General features: G+C 37.6%; 1 protein-coding gene across 1 annotated transcript in view; it reads right to left on the bottom strand.

The window, feature by feature from the left end:
• Nucleotides 1-16,296, bottom strand: part of selenoj (selenoprotein J) — a 277,040-nt gene that overhangs the window by 97,172 nt on the left and 163,572 nt on the right. The window lies entirely within an intron of this gene.

Here is a 16,296-nt window from a genome sequence, read left to right as displayed (position 1 = left end):
ACTTCAGTCACTTTTTTATCAGTGCAATTATGTTAGCAGTTAGTTTGATTATGGCTTGCAGAAGGAACTAAGCATTTTGTGAATGAAAAACATTTTAAAACTGTATATATATAGAGAGAGATGTAAATGTGATTAAAACAACCTACTAAAGATTAACTGGATGTTAGTAGCAAAATAATTAGTACACTTGTGTCAGCCCAGGAAAGTATCTGGACTGATATCCAGATCTTTTTTGTAACATTGTAACCAAAATTGTACACTAGTGTCAGGAACAGTTCTTTCCGGGCCCTATGCGGACGACACGATCCGAAAGGTGAAGAAACAATAGGGAAAAATATCATGCAGGAGTCGGTCAGGAGACAGGGGGGCGTGTCCATGCAGTGCTAGTGTCTGGGGGGAGTGAATCCAGGGTGAACAATCCAAGGGTAAATCCAGAGGGGGAATCCAAGACGGGAGGTCCATCCGTAGTTAAAACCAGAACCGGGTCGGGACCGGCGGGGCAGGGAATCAGGACCAGGAAACTAAAACCATAACGGAGCCAGACGCGGCAGGACCCCGGGCTCTCACGACACGGAAATCAATGAGAAGCCCCGAGCAATCGCCTGCGTCTGGCTTTAAAGGTGGAACTAAAGAGGGGCTGGAATAAGGAACAGGTGTGGGGAATGGGACAGAACGAGGAAGGGCTGGAGCGCCCTTAAGAGGAGGAGTAACGATCGTGACAACTAGCCCTTGCTAGTGCACTGTACAATTTTACCATCATGTACCTTGATTTAAATTCTAAGGCTTTACTATTCTATGACGTTTGCCAGGTCTTGTATTCTATGTAAATCTTTTTTGAATATCCTTAGCAGCTTCTAAAGTGTTTGCTAATCTTGTTATTTAGTATTGATGTGTGAACTTGACATTTGGAATTATCATCAATTACATTTGGAAGTGGTCCTTGTACAGATCCAGGTGGTACTTTACTAATTACATCCTCCCAATCATAGTATTCACCGATATATGTACTGTGCTTTTAATCCATTAACCAGTTCTCAGTTCAGACACATGCAGTCTCTTGAACTGCCTGCACTTAATCTGTTATGAGCAACTTTATAAAACATCTTATGAAAATCTAAATATACAACATTGTGTGTGCTATGTGTATCAGTTACTGTTGTTGCTTGTTCAGCATCTCTCCCTTCTAAATTATTATCTACTGTACATGCAATTCAGGTAAGACCTATTGGACTTTATTTGTTTCAGTCTTGTCACTCTTTGTCTAGATGAGCACTACATTAGCAATTTCCCAGGCCATGGTTACTGCCTTTGTCTTGAGCAACAGCTGCAAGAGTTGAGTAAAATGGAATCTTATTTCCATTAGCATTTCCAGATTTTTGTTATAGTACTACTACTCTTAAAAAAATTGGAGGGTGGAAAGGCAGCAAACAGATGGCATCATAGGAATGGTGATTCGTAACCCAATCCTTATGTGTTAGAAAATACATCAGAAATCACTGAAGGACAGAAGAAGGTCACATTTTAAAGTGGGGTTATTTTGAAGTAAAAAAACAAAAGCATCTATAATCAACTGCCCGTGTGTTAGCATACCAAAACTAGTGATGGGTAAAATAAAACAGTTTCACAAAATATAAAAAAGGAAGAAAAACCAGCACGTTTGTCAAAGTTGAATGACATAGCTTGTTGAGCCTGTGAAACCTATGGAGCAGCTCAGTCTTCAGCGATCTGATATAATAATGGGTATCGTTTCTGAGAGTGACAGAAATGGAGGAGAGTACTGCAGTAAAATAAGCCAAAATGTGAAGTGTTGTTTGGTAACAAACCTTTCATAGTGCTGTCAAATGCACCACAAGTTTCCTGTTGTGTTTGATTCAGTACAGTAAACAGTGTTTTTCTTTGCTCCCATTTTTTATCACTGACATTGTTATATTGGCAAGCAAAATCCTCACCATTTCTGCCAGAATCTCGTAATCCCTGTTGCGGGTTTGTTTAATACTGTTGTTGGCCATCAGGGAAACATCATTTCATGCTCTACTGCTATTGTGCAGCTAGCCTTTTTTTCCCCTTTTTTCTTGCATTGCACTACCATTGACAAGAGAAATATAATGTATTTTATTGTATCCAATATAAATAGAAAAACTTTTATCTAGTATAATAGCGGGTACTTTAGCTACTACAATACCCACATTTTTACATGCACACATTGCATGAGGTGACATTGTTTTTTACTCAAGACTTCTGTATGTTGTGGTTCACTAGACATAACGTGGATAATAAAGGTACTGACACAATTGCATGTGGTATGTAGCTAAATAACAGCCTAGAATGATTGAGTCTAACATGCTGGATTAGCATATCATTAGCTACTGTATGTCTCAGGAGGTTCTAGAGATAAAGGATAGCTAATGTAACTATGCAGTTCATCATGAAAAACTGTATAACATATATAAGGAAAATAAATTTAAGCGAGAATTGGTAAGGAAGAGACCAGGAGAGAGGATACATGAGTGAGTGAGACAAAACCTTTAGCACCTGACTCCTCCTTGGTGAGCAAAAACCACTGAGGTACATGTCACTATTGTCATCCCTCCCCTTAAAGGCACTCCGACCCTTTCCTATTTTAGTTCATTATGTGCACCTGTCCCTTGTTTTCCTTGTTATTATTTAAAGCCTGGCGCTCCCTGCTGTTCCCGGCTCTGCATTGGAAGATTGACAACCAGAAGCCCGCCTACTAGCGGGTCCTGGAGAGACCCGACTGCATAGGCTTCATCACGGCATCCTGACTATCTGAGTCTGGAGCTCAATGTGCCTGGCCTCGTTACTGTTTATCCTCCTGGTTCCCTGTCCATGTTCCTGTTCAGGATCCCGTTCTGGTTTTAATCTTGTCTGTCTCAGATTGGATTTCCCAGCTTCTGGACCCTGGACTGCGCCCCAGTTTACCCTTTGGACTACCTCAGGACTTGTTAGCCTACTCCATGGCCCCTGAGCACCAGATCACAGCTGTCACACCCCCCTGTCTGTCATCCCGTCCTGCTCCTGTTGTGTTTCCCTTGAAGTCTTATTCCAGTCACTTCCGGATTATATCATCTGCATAGGGTCCAAAATACGCACTAATCGGGAGGCAGGACCAGCTCCCATGACAGTACAGAGCATTCAAGAGAAAGGAGATGTACTTTTCTGGGGAACTATTTATTCCTTCCTTTTGAAAATCTAACAGGTAGTTTGTTACTCTTTTATTTGAAAATTGCTAATTTCCTAGGAACCTAAGATTATTTTTGGTTTGTATTAATTCTACTAGGAATAACAACACCCAAGAATTAAGTGTGCAAAAAGGATTATGGAGTGAACATTTGGCTTAACCTGCTTGGCTGTGGGCTTACCTCCTTGCCATAGGACAACAAGATTGGGACCCCCATGCAGGCTAAGAAGTGACCAAGGGGCAGCTGCAAAAGTGGAAATAGGGTGATAGACCTCCGACCATCTAGGTCTCCATTATACAACACACAGATGTAACTTCGATTCTGAGCGAGTTAATAGAAATGGGAGCAGTATGGTAGTTTTTAGTCATGATCTGGCAAGTATGTAGCTGTCATTAGAAAGTTGTCAAGCACTTGTATTTTATCGACTTTTACTGACATAGAGAACCTTTTCAGGATCCACTCTGCTGTGAGCTGGAACAATGACTTGTCAACACACTGCACTGCACATGAGGCCCAAGAACTCTAGAGCTATGACATTGACAATGCTGTTCTGATAAAAACTGAATGAGCTGAAGGACAACAGGGAGTACAGTGATAGCTATGCATTCTTCTGGAAGGAAAAATCAGAAGAACATTCAATTAATTGGATTAACGATCAAGTGATGAGTGCCCTGTTGGAATCAATGAGTGCCTCATGATTCTTTGTCCAAATTGGTAGGTGTCTACTGTATAATGTCTATATGATTTCTACATTGGATCCTACTCTAGATTCAAGCAATTAAACCAAATCCCTTGCAGAATTCTAATGGTGAACAGAATGTACTCAGAGACTTTAATTCACTTTATATTTGACAAGACAAAAGTCATGCTTCTTGGCATACCCTATCAATAATGTAAAGCCAATGCAGTTACCCTATCTGTGGATGGCACTGTAGTTGAAATTCAATCTAAATTGAAGAACTTAGGAAAATATTTGATCCCAAGGCTTGATGTGTCCCACATGTGCAAAATACCGTCATTCTTCCATCTAAAAAATATCTCCCGACTACATTCTGTGTTACTTCTGACTGCAGCTGAAAAGCTGGTCCACACTTTTGTCTTGGAAATAACTGATAATTGCAACGTCCTATTTACTGCAGTATCTAAAACCACACTAAACAAACTTCAGTATGTTTAGAATTCGCCTGCCAGAATCCAGACCAGGTTGCACGCAAGTGATCACATTACTTTGCGTTGCCTTTTTTATCAGGTTTTGTGTTGCCTTCAAAATCCTTTGCTCAACTGTAAGTGTCCACATGTTGTGGTACCTCAATACTTATCTGACTTACTATCTTCCTACTCCCCATCTTGCAACCTTCTTTCGTCTAGCTCTGGTCTCCTGTTAATCCCCAATCTCGTCTCCATACTGTCAGTTGAAGGGCCTTCTCTTGTTATACCCCAAAGCTCTGGAATTCTATCCCCAAGAAGATCAAGAGTCACCTTGCCTAAGTGCCTTCAAATGCAGATGCAAAATCTTCTTCAGAAAGGCTTTTACTTAAGTGGTTCTTTGTCTGCCCTTTGCACATCCTTTTGTATTCTGAACATTTCTTTTAATTGTGCTGTGTTACCCCTTCTTGTTAACGGTATTCTAACCGTAAACTGCTTTGGTACATCACTTTTAAAGGTGCTATATAAAATAAAGTAGTTGGAAGATACAAATTCTTTGGATTGGAACCATAGGCAAGGAAAGAGTTAGAATTGAGGATGTCAACAACATTCTTCTCTCTCTCTGTGGAAATCGTCAATGAATATGGTATCTGTCCATCATGGCCAAGATGATTACAGGGAGACTCCCAAACTATCCAATTATCTCGATGAACAGAGAGGCATTGCAAACAAAAACTCTTTATTGATCAAAATGTTTATAGAAGATTGAGGAAGGGACAAGACCTCACTTGGTATTACCTGATAAGTGTGAGGTGTTATTATTTGTCTTTTATATATTTACGTGCACTTAAGCTAATGTCAGGACTGATGTCATTGCTTTTGAACTTTAAACTATACCCTCTTAAACTTCTCCCTACAGTATTTCTTTTTGCTATGGAAATCTTACTATTTGTGTTATAACATTAGCAAGGTTTATTCCTTGTGCGTTCAAAGTGTGTTTCACTATATTTGTGTTCTAAATAGAACTGGTTTAAGTGACATACAAGTAGAAGTGTTTGACACCCCCATAGTAGATAAAATAATTTTGTTATTATCTCAATAGCCGAGGACCACTTAACAGGGTACTTGAATTCTAGTTGGTGCATCTGTTCATTGTTTGAGCCAAAGTACTACAGTATATTAAATGTACTTGAGATAGAAAAGCTGTGAGAGCAACTTCACTATTAGCTACAGAATCTTTCATACAATAAAATACATGGTGGCACAGAATAGAAAACAGAGAGGAACTATCAGAATCTAGTCTAAAATGACAAGCAAATGATTAGAAGTTCAAGCACGCAGCAAGAAACTTTTAATCAACCATTTATTCAAAACAGGTTTGTCAGAAAACCAAGCTTCATCAGAGAGGATGGAAAAGTTTATTTGTATATAGACTCAACAGAAAATAAATCAAGCTAATAAACATTTCAGATCTGCAGGGTTCTGCGTCACATCTGTGTTTGCTTGTATGAGTTGGAACTCAATATACTCCAAACACTATTTTTCTGTGCTTGTTTAAATAGTAGATTGTGTTATTCCAGGCACTGAAACTTAGTAGGCTATCTTTTATTTATGTGTTCTGTTTGCGTGATGTATACACAATAGCCATCTCAGCGCATGGCTGGTCAGTTATTACTGTATTCCACCTGGGTAATAAATTTCACAAAAATTCACAGTTGACCACTGCTGAGTTCCTATTAAAAAAACTGTACATACTGGCACTTTCATCAAAATTCAGAAAGTGAATATAACTGTTTTAGTTCACAACTTATATACTGTATATGTAAAAAAGCTTAAGAATATCATTACAGATATGTTGATTATTTAATAATGTGCTAGTAAAAGGGTTAGAAACAAACTTAATGTGAGCAATACTTTAATGGAGAGAAGGAGCATACATTGTAAAGAATACAGAAGAATACATAAGCTCTATTTCTATTCTATATGAGACTTTTTTTTAACCAAACTGTTTTTCTGCTATTCTGAATAAGTAAAATCCCAAGTGTCTCCACCGCCTCCAGATATTTTCCAGTTTCATTTGTCATTCTGAAATTTGATGTTGTCAGCTGTTCTGTACTGCACTTTCTTGGTGTGTCTTCACCCAAGTGCTTTCTGAAGACTGTTTGTTTCTTTAATGCATTATCACTCCATTGTTTATATAAAACAGCAGGTGATGATTTTTCCCCAGGTACTAAATTTTTCCCAAATCCTTAAAATGTTGCACTCATGCAGTAGATGTTGTGTGGGGTGATAACACAAATGAAAGGGTGTTCTGCCTGACACACATAGCATATGTGTATGTAAAAAATATTATGGCCATGGAGTTTTTTATGAACAGAAGATTGAAATGAAAAATGCTGAATGACAAATCTTTCTTGTCAAAGCTACCACAGGACATAAGTTAATATGTACAGTCATTTGTCTTAGTTGGTTGAAGGGAGCCTTGAGGTGAATGTAATTATGTGGAAACTAAATTACCCTCTTATCCCATAACTGGACACAGGATTGGCAGGAAAAGTGTGTCTAAGGTCACATTGCACTTGGCTCTTCACTTTGTACAGGACTCTGGATCAGACTCTGTGAGTGTCTGCTATCTCTTTTACACTTGTCATAACCGCATAATCCCTTTTATAAGCATAGTAACAGCCTATTGTAAAATATACTGTAGCAAATGACTGTACTGAAAGCAAGACATATACTGTATACTGCAGCAAGACATTAAGTAAAGTATTATTAGACCTATATTCATAGCAATGTCTCATAAAGAGGGATAATAATAATGAAAATTAAATGGTATTCATTTTATAGCTTTGTATCACTTGTCACAGCTTCTACCCACCACAAGTGAATATAAATCCAGATACCTAACCAGTTCACTTAAACCCTGCCCTCTGCCTGTCAGTGTGCTGGGCTTTGAGTGACCTAGTCTACCAGAGATGTAGAATTAATGTCACAACAATTCTGTGGACTGCTCTGTTAAGCTGTCTGTTACAGATCCTTTGATTGCCATTCACTGCTTGTTTATGGGTTTCTAATAAAACTGCAAATGGAATTTCCGTCTGTTTCCAAAGATGGTCTCAAAGTGTTCCTGTGCTGATAAGTCTGAAATAGTCACATAGGAATTACATAATGAAAGACTTTTTTTTGCTGAAGGTTTAGGTTTACGGCCTCCTGTACTGTGAGAGGGAGTAAGGTTTACAATTAGATAACAGTGGGAAAAGAAGCACACTAACCTAATAAGAAACATCTGGCAGCTATTCATTAACCTGCCCATTTTCTGTACTCTAAAATTAGTTTTTCATCTTCCTTGAGAGCGGTTTTATAGCATAATGAACTTAAACCAAATTGCAAAAAAAGTTAATTACTTAGATTGGATAACTCAGTGGGATAATACAGTGTCTTAATGCAAATGCACATGCAATCTGAATCCTGCAGTGAAATCCAGTGGAGAGCAATGAGCCCCCAGTTCCTTATGATAGGACAGTTGTCAGTGACTCCTGGGAAATACACGTGGCTAGTCTCAGCACAGCAGCTAGTGCTTCGGTACACACCATTGAGCCAACCTGCACTGACACTAATTTACCAGGTGAAGCATTCTGAAACCCATTAATGTGAGCATCCACCTTTAGGAGCTCTAGCATTTTGAATCAATTTATTTCTTAATATGTATGCACACACAGAACCTCACTCCCCTTAACAAAATGGAAGAAAGGTCATATGCAAATATTCCCATTACATCTAATTAGCGATCGTTTATTGCGGATAAAATTCTCCATGTATCTCCCTTCATGTAAATAGACCTTTCAGATTTTTTTTTTGTTTCCCAAAGTGCTGGATTGGGATGTCCCTTTGATCTTTTCAACCGCTGCATTCTAGAATCATGCCAAAGCGGAGTCTCTCTTTATTGCCTCCTACAATGTCCCCAAGGCTCCCTGTCATAATCATTCTTCAGTGGAATTTAAGTTCATAATGACACATTACATGGTTCTATTAGAAAATGCTATTGCTCAAGAGGAATAAAACAACTCTATTAAAGGCAGTGTGTAATTAACAATAGAACAATTGCTTGTACAATTGCTGATAAAGAAAAAAGGTAACAAAATGAATTTATCACAATACAATTCCTAATAAAATCACAGTAAGACACCCATTTTATTAACATTTATTAAATCGAATATACTATTAAAGACCCTATTTAATATGTGCAAGATGTTATTGCTGTGTTGCAATTATTTCACTATGATAGTATCGTAGTTAATCCCTAATCCTACATGCACAGGTACATGTTATTTCGCACAGAATACTCTGATAACTACTCCCTTGATCCAAACAGATCTGCAGTCTATGTTTCCTGCCGTCATGCTGTGTTTTGACAGAAGAGCTAATGAACATGCATGGGCACAGCATTCCAGAACCCTTACAAGATGATTTCTGATAGAGGGTATAACCTGGTTGCTGATACAATGTAACAATACTAAATGACAAATGTTGTTATCTCAGACAATGTGTACAGAGCTTTATTCTGATATTTCATCAGCTATACACAGTGAAGGGGAGGTAAAGATTATGAAAGCCGAAGTCACTGCAGTAGAAGCACAGCTGACTCCTTTATCCAGTAAAGTGACAGATTATTGCTACATTGTATCTCATTAATGCTCTGGAAGTTTACATTATTCTGACAAGATTGAAATATTCTATTTAAGACCTTAGGAACCAGCAGGAAGATGTATGCTAAGACTTGTAAAATACTTTTTTTTTATTTATACCTCAGCTGCCAGAATTAGCATTCCTTAGCAGCACCTCAGCACATGCATATGCCAAGAATAATCAACTCATTCACACACCTGTCTCTCAGGTTGGCCTGAATAAAAAAAAAAAATCTTTGGATTTTATGTTGTTAATCTTATTTTTCACAGAACATCATTTAATTGTTGATGTTGCTGTTTTTTTCTGAATCTGGGGTGTATTTTTCTCCCAAGAAAGAAAAAAAAAATCCCTCAGTTGTACATTCCTGACATGCCTTTTGGTCATTTTCTTCACAGACTGGATTTTGTTTTTGGATCCAGTGTCAGGAAGCAGTAGCAAAGTGCAGTTTTCTCACTACATTTTTTGTATATTTATATACACACACAACAAGTAAAGTGAACTTCTGAACTATCCACCAGATATTCTTGACAGGCGTCGGAGTTTTATTTTCCCACATTGTTCCTTTGCACATCCACACAGTTAGGGAGTGTAGGGATGCCCTCATTAGGGTCAGGGTTGGCACTCATCTTCTCTGTATTTCCAGCCTTGAGGAGCTTTTTTCATCGGTGCTCAAGATCAGGAGTGTAAAGTGGGTGTTGCAATAGCTCAAACACAGTTCAATGTCCTCAATGGGTGTGGATGTGTGGGTGTGCTTTGTCGTGTTACAGAATGTCACCAGTGTTGAGTGCTCTGAAATGCTTTGCGCATTGTCAGCCTTAGTTTCATTCGCAGAAGAGCAGAGTACGTTGCACTTGTTAGAGCTTCCTGAACATCCTTCTGCTCCCAGAATATCTTCATACAGTATTTACTTTATTGGTTATTGAACATGGTTATTTTCGTTACTGGGGATGCTGGGTGTTCATACTGAAGAAAATGATCATCGTCTTCCTCTTCATGCTGCTGGAAAGGTCTAGCTCATTTGCTAGTATGACAATGATCTGTGTTGAATTCATTGTTATCACCCGTCTGCCTAAACAATCACCTGACCGCTCCACACTGAGAGTAGTTTAAGCATAACTACAATATACATAATATGATTGCAATACATTTGCAGCGACAGTGAAACTCACTTTATTGACTTATCTTTGAATATTTGCATATTTATGAAATTATTACATAACTGCAAAAAGTCACTGTTTTGTAACAGTGGGGAATGTTCAGTGTAGATATCTTTCTAAAACATTTTTCTCATCTGTTTCATTCTTTGAAAATACTGCTTATTGTACATGTATTAGTTTTGCTTGAAAATAAAAGTTTCATAAAAAATTCATCACATTTCCTGACATATATACTGTAAATGTTTTTAGCAGCGGTCTAGGTCTGATGTGTCAAATGGAAAACAAAATGATATACTTCACAGATCAAAGCCATATGGTTATCAATAGGAAAAAACAGTAGCTTAGGCTTTTCTCTGGGTTTTGGTTAAAGTTTTTTTTCAAATGTGTTTCTAGCTTTCTGCTGCAGAAGTAGTGAAGAATTTGTAATGAGCCTAAGGATTAAAAGAAGGTGAAACAATTCTTACTATATCTAACTTTTCCACAGGAGCATTCCTAAAAACTCAAGTTCCTTTTTGGTTTATGAGATGAATCTTCACCTTTTCAGAATGAGAGCTTGCCAAACAAAATAAAAAGCATGCAGAAAATTATCTTTTAAAGGTACTGTGTTGAATATATGGATGGTGATGAAAATTGTTTTTATAAGTGGATGTTTATGTGGATATTGGTTGGTGCTAAAAAGTCATATTTCTGATAAATTGCACTATTTTCAAAACAATTTCCCATTGAAAACAAAAATGTGAAATTAGGCTCCCAGATGTTTGGAATCTAGAGCTCGCTGTGTTCAATTTCTTTTGTTAAAAGGTGGAATGGAACAAGTTACAATATATCAGTAAGAGAAAGACTAGTGTAATGAACCCGAAACAAAGAAAGATATTGAAATGAGCACTAAAGTCTCTTCCCTGAGAATCTAAGCATACCTGTCACACATTATTTATGTTAACTTGCTATAGATGAGAGCTATAAAGATTGGAAAAAGGAGACCTGCTTTACAAGAAACCACTTAAGCTAAAATCTTTAAGTAAAGAAACACCACTTTGTACATTATCAGGCTAAATACCAGAAGTCCTAATTCATTTTCACATAGTGTATAAAACAATATAATTAAAAAAAACAAGCTTCAAAAATCACAAATCATTTGACAGCTTTTCAAGTTAAAATGGAGTCAGGCAGATTTTTACTATAAAGTATGTTTGTACTGAAGTAGCAGAGCTCATCACAATATATCTGATAGATTTTTGGAAAATTAACACACAATAGCAAAAGGGTATCATGGACAAAACCTTATACTCTTGAATAGAATTTTGCCAGATAAGCATTGATTATAGTTTTGTTTTTGTTATTATTATCTTTGATATATAAAAGACCTGAGCATTAAGCAAAGGGAAACACAATGGCGCAGTGGTTAGCATTACTACCTTGCAGCACTAGGGCCGGGGCGTGGGGTGCTATCTGCATGGAGTTGGTATGTTCTCCACCATATTCATGTGGGTCTCCTCTGGGTGCTCAGGTTTCCTCCCACAATCCAAAGGCATGCTGGTACAATAATTTGCTTCAGGGAAAATTGACTCTGTTGTGAGTGTGTGCGTGTTTGTGTCTGTTTGTGCCCTGCGATGGACTGGCATCCTGTCCAGGGTGTGTCCTGCCTTGCACCCGTTGCTTGCTGGGATAGGCACTGGCTCCCCTGCAACCCTGTATTAGACAAAGCTGCTAGAAAATGAATGTGTGGATGACTTAATACATTCATTTGATGTATGATGTAACTCCTGCCCTAATGCAATTGTGTTAACTACCATATAACATTTTAAACAATAGTGTGATGCTTGTGTGGCAACAGGATAGTTTTGTAGAACATAAGAGTATAAGAAAGGTTACAAATGACAGAAGGACATTCAGAATATCCAGCTTTTAATTGCTAGGAGATAATTTATAAGAATCATCACCTCTCATTATGCTGTTTTTAGAAGAAAACACGATATCAGCTTCGAAGAGTGAGTCATTTTTTCCAGACTCCCACAAGCCTCCTGCTCTCAATGTAGCTTCCTGTAGTTATCACTTGATTGGATTTTAGATTCCCATGTTATCCAATGGGTTTACATTAAAGATCTTGAGATCTTTCCGATACCTTATCAAGGTATTTATGTCCACAGTGTTACTGTAAGTATACACAACTATTCCAAATATATGGTACTGACAGGGTGAGAGACATAGTATTTGGAGCTTGTGGAGGAGAACAGTTAATGGATCACATTAAATTACTTGGAAAACAAATGTTACTAGCCACTACATGTTTTTATTCTTTAAGGATTTATAGGAGTCTCTGGATTACCACAAGGGTTTGTTTAACACTTTAAATCCTGAAGAAAATGTGCGCCATGTTTTTCTCTTGAGGCAGTGTGCTTAATACTGTATATAAAAATAAGTGCAAAACAAGAACAAGAAACAAGAACAGGAAATGACTCGATTCTCTAACAAGACACACTATACATGATGCCATAAACTGTACAAATAAGATGTTTCAAATGTCCCTTTGAAGGGAATTCATATGCAGTGCATTGCAAAGTTAATAAACTAATTCACCATATGAGCTGATGTGTGATATAATCTGTGAGCTAAGAGTGCATTTAAGAACAATAAATAAATACATTTTTGTATTGTTAAAATCTATTTCTTGCTTTTAGAATCCAACCACTTCTTGCAGTGCAAATATATAAATACTCAGGCTTTATTAATCATGATAAGCCAAGAAACATAGAAAGACATTTTGGAACTAAAGCAGAAAAACATGACTTTGTATGATTAATGGAAAAAAAGAACAATCATCCTATTATGAAGCCTTTCATATTTTGCAGTTCCACTTTTGCAGTGGTGAGAAGTTGTTGACTGCGATACTATTGTACTTTTAAGTACAATTGACCTTATGACAATTTTCCTGCAACAATACGCTAACAGGCTTGATTTGTTATTAATATCTGTAATCAGTAGTGCATTGTGTAATTAAATGTTGCCAATATAGTAACGTTGATGCCAATAAAAATGAGTACTGTATAACAGATCTACCATGTCCTTGTCATGTCAAAGCTTTGACAGAAGAAAGAATACTACAATTTCCTATCAATAAATTATCAAGGCTAGAAAATGTTGTGCCACAGTAAGATAATCCTACAAATACTTTCAGAATTCAAGTAATAGAGTTAGTAATAATTATTACAGCTACAGATCTGTTTCAGAATATACTGTATTATGTATAAAGGCCTTTACAAAGACCTACTACATTATACTTTATGAAATGGTGATTTTAAAATATAAAAACATATATTTCAGCCAATGTGATAATGGTCCTTTTTTATTTCTTTTTCAAAATACTTTTATTTAATAAAATGGAAAATAACATAAATAATTATCTACAAAACAGGGATAGTGTTTAAATCATTCTATTACATTCTTGATCAAATGTTTATTAAAACTGCTGAATATCTTTAAAAAAACTACATGAAATGTTTAGGGCTATGTAAATATTGTATTATTGCTTATTATTCAATGTGAATAAGTATGTGATATGTTTATAGAGGGTGCAAAGAAACAAGTAATAGGTTTATTCCATGCTGAAAAGAGAAAAACCCACGGATTCACACAGCTATCTCCTGTACAGCTAATTTCACCCTAAACACATTAAAAACTCTCTCCCTTTTTCCAGTTCCTTCGGCTACTCTGCAATGATGACCTGGATTTCCACAACCAAGCACTCAAAATGCACTCCTTTTTCATCTACAGAGGATAACCCACCCATGTTATTGACAGGCCATCATCCGAGCCAAAAACAGGCCCCGAACCATCAACTTGATCAGGAACCCACAGCCGAACAACTGCATTCCTTTGGTGCATCCCTTCCACCCTAACACACTCTCTATCTCCTGGACCATTAACGACAACTTTTCCATCCTACTGATCCCCCCACTGGGGCCCTCTTTTCTGACCGCCCCATCATCTCATATCGGCCACCACCTAATCTGAGTAACCTTCTTGTTCACAGCTCCCTTGACCGCTCTCAACAATCATCCACATCAGGCACTTTTCCCTGCAACAGAGCTCCCTGCATCACCTGCAGGTACATATAGTATCTAACACCACACTCATTCAAGGCCCCTCAGGACAATTCCGGATCACGCAGGGGACCTCTTGTACTTCCAGCAACCTCATTTACTGTATTTCAGGAAATGCCTAGCTATCTACTTTGGGTAAAGAAGAAGGAGACAAGGAGATCGCTGTGAAGATTAAAGATTTCTCCAAGCCCATAGTTTCTCATTTCACCTCCAATGGCCATGATCACACTGATCTCTTTGTCTGCGTTCTCAAAGTAAGGTTTCCTAACTCCTATAGCATCAGAAGCTAAAATTATCCGGAAACTTGATTCATACCATCCTCCTTCTCTCAATGACAGACTTGTTTTAGTGTAATCTTCTCTATTCACATGCAGGTTTTGACTTCACACCTCTCTTTACCCCTCTCCACTTCGCACCACCTGAGGGGCCTCTCTGCCTCTCCCCTGCTCCTGCCTCCTCCACTCTCCTGTTCTCCTATGCTATTTAATCTTTGCTGTCTGGCCTGTCTTCCTCACACCTGAAGAAGCCCCCACAGCTGAAACGTTGTGTTTTCTCTCTTCTCTTTTCGGCACGGAATAAACATATTACTTGTTCCTTTGCAGCCTACGCATACTGATGCAGCTACCCACCCGAACTACGTTTTATAGAGGGTGTCTATAATGGACCAAGGATGGGGACAAAGTCTCTACACTGTACTAACTAAAATTGTGTACTTCTTTTAGTTCATAAAACATTTCATAAACTAAATTTTATTTTTAATAAAATTTGATTCAATTAGGTTTTGTTTGCTCGTTTTGTGGGTTTTAACTTGTGCACATCTTCACCATTATAAATAGAGCTACCTCAGCATCATCAAAAAATTAGTGTCTGTTAGTTTGTACTCTGTGAAAATAGTCAGTGGTGAACTGCTGATATCACATAATTGGTGCTCAGGCGCCAGCTATCTTGAAAGTCAATTTGACTTTCATGGATTTAATGAATTAATGAAAAATGAATCTATGCCACTATTCTCTAAATTATCCTTTAAAACCTCTTTTTGGATGCCCTGGGAAGTGTGCCATTTAAGTAATTAAAGTAATTCCACAATTAGTAAAATGTTGTGGAGTATTGCTTGTTTATTAATATACTTTTAAAGGCTCCCTAGCTGTGGATTTCATTTTTTTAAAAGCTGAGATGAATTAAAAATAAATGAGTTGTCTCTGTGGACTGTCAGATTTGAGTAGGCATTAACTTGCATAAAATCAAACCGTAGTCAAACTACAAGCAAAGCTTTCTATAAAATAAAACCTCCAGTATTTAAGAAAATCAATACGATGTAGAGGTACAGTAGGTGCAGCTAAAATATTTCTGTGTTATCACCATCCAGCCTGATCTCTTCAGATCTCAGAATCTAATGAAGGCTGGACTTCATTAGTTATGCGGTGGTACTGTAAACCTGTGAAAGGTAAACAACGCTTTTACCTCTGAATGTGATTGATGAAGTATGTCCCCTGATGTACAGTATGTGAAGTTCTCTGGGATCATTTGGGATGAAGAGAAATAAATACATTCAATGGAAATGGAGAACTTTACTATTATAAAAGAAGCACTTTGACAAATGCCAGGAAGTCAGTGCATTTACATAAAGAAATTGTACTTCAATTTCTTCTTTGTTTTAAAAGCTTGAGATGATTCCAGGTTGCCCACAAGGCCCAGGTTGCCTTAGGGTCCACAAGCCTCCTAAGGTTTAGGGCCTTCTTTGTCTGTTATTGGACGATCAGCTTAGTCAGCCTAGTCTTCTTTTAAAGGATCATACATCTGTCCTCACCAGACTTTAGAAAAGTTGCTGGGATAGTTTTATTTCAGCCATCATCTTCTCTTTTGAGTCTTTGTTTTGGCAGTCTCAGACTCTGGTTAATGTGTCAAATGGTTCCTGAATGGTTTGGAGCCGAGGGAATGGCTGTGAAAAAGTTACACTGTGTCTGCATGAACATAGTGCTGTTTCAGTCTCAGTGAATTATTGTGCTA

This window comes from Lepisosteus oculatus, chromosome 9 (genome assembly GCF_040954835.1).
Source record: "Lepisosteus oculatus isolate fLepOcu1 chromosome 9, fLepOcu1.hap2, whole genome shotgun sequence".
NCBI classification, from domain to species: domain Eukaryota; kingdom Metazoa; phylum Chordata; class Actinopteri; order Semionotiformes; family Lepisosteidae; genus Lepisosteus; species Lepisosteus oculatus.
This window is presented reverse-complemented; position numbering and strand designations above follow the sequence as displayed.